The sequence below is a fragment of the Hyperoodon ampullatus genome (assembly GCF_949752795.1).
Source record: "Hyperoodon ampullatus genome assembly, chromosome: 5".
Taxonomy (NCBI): Eukaryota; Metazoa; Chordata; class Mammalia; order Artiodactyla; family Ziphiidae; genus Hyperoodon; species Hyperoodon ampullatus.
Window position 1 is genome coordinate 112,170,630 of NC_136918.1, and position 1,877 is coordinate 112,172,506.

Sequence of the window (1,877 nt, forward strand, 5' to 3'; positions counted from 1 at the left end):
CATAAGAACACATAGAAGGGAAATCTTTTTTGTTGCAATTTAACATTTCACAAAAATTAATCAGCTACTATGGAAATGTAGGCAAGGGAAAGGCAGAACTTTGCTATTTAGATTTAGTGCCTTCACTGCTAATACGTTGTAGGGTTATTGTTATTATATTACTGAGTTTGGTAATACCTTTGTTTATTCATTTCTTTATTATAATGCATGGCTATTGTAGGGACTATAGAAAATACAGAAAATAAAATCATCAGGAGTCCCAAGAATCAAAAATAATCACTGCTGTAATTATACACATATATGCATATATATTTTTGGAAATAGAATGATATGTTTTTTTGTAACCTGAACTAAGACCGTTTTAATTGAAGTCATTACTTAATCTACAGATAAACTTGTGTTCTGCCAGAGAACCAAAAAACAGGAATTATAAGTTTTGATAATAAGAAGTAGGCATTTGGTATTGTGACATTGGGTGCTAGGTGTTAAAGTTCAGACATCTGGGTCTAGAAATATACCATATCGTTTAAACTTTTAAAGAAGTTCAGGCTGGGTCTGAAACTACCCAGATCCTTGGAAAATTCTACATGTCAGGTAAATTAATGCATATACAGATTAAGCTCAGTGCTTAGCATACAGGAAGCACTCAGTAAATCTTAGCTGTTATGCTTAAACCTGGCCAGTACTCTGTGGGTGGGGTGAGGGGTGAGGAGGGTTAGAAGAAAAAAAAAAAGAAAAGAAAATTCTACATGAGTAGAGTTGTTGCAGTGTTTCCAGTTAAAACTCTGTGGTTTGCATAACATTGCCCTTTTGGCTTAGATATTGTTATGGACAGAAGGTTTGTGTCCCTCCACAATTCATGTTACAAATTTAATCCCCAATGTGAGGGAAGTAGGAGGTGGGGGCTTTGGGAAGTAATTAGATTATGAGGGTGGAGCCCTCATAAAAGCACTTACAAAAGAAGCCCCAGAGAGCTATCTCGTGCTTTTCATCATGTGAGGACACAAGGAGAAGTTGGCAATCAGCAACCTGGAAGAGGGTCCTCACCAGAACCTGACCATGCTAACACCCTGATCTAGGACTTCAGCCTCCAGAACTGTGAGGAATGAATTTCTGTTGTTTATAAGTGACCCAGTCTATGGCATTTTGTAAAAGCAGCCCAAACTAAGGCAGATACGTTATTCATAAATTTCTAATCTTGACTTTAAAAATAGTTCTTGTACATACATGTACATTGATTGATGATGAACAATTCTAGGATTCTCAGAGGTGTTCAATTTTGGCAATTCTAGGCTTAAAAAAATACAGTAATTATTATGACCCCTTATGACCCCTTGAATAGGAAAGAGTTGAACAACGTATGATATTGTTGATTTTATGGAATTTGCTAGCAGTATAGCAAATGCTAGCTAGTCCCTGAAAAGAGAGGACAGATTAGTTTTGTACCTACCTGGTCAGCTATGTATGACTACATCTTTTTCTATACTATTTGTGTATGTAAGCCTGATGACATGATTTGCAAACCTTTGGCTTTCAAATGAACTACCTCATATGAAATGCTTGAGCACATCACTTTAAATGATTAGAAGGAATTGTTTTGCTTAAGCTTGCTTATTTTCAAGTGTAAGCATTATAGAAGATTGTATCTGAAAATAGTTTATGCATTAAGAATATTACTTGCTTCCAAATGCAACCCAAATAGGAGGACTGTTTAGTAATTTATAATACTTTGAAAAATAAGGTTTTTATGTGCAATGTAGCACTTCTAAAAGTGAAAATGTTGCTGAAAATTTCCGTATATTGCTTAAATATGTGGAAATACAAGGCAGCTGGATATTGCAAATAGCATTGCATAAATTATATAAACTTGAATAGAG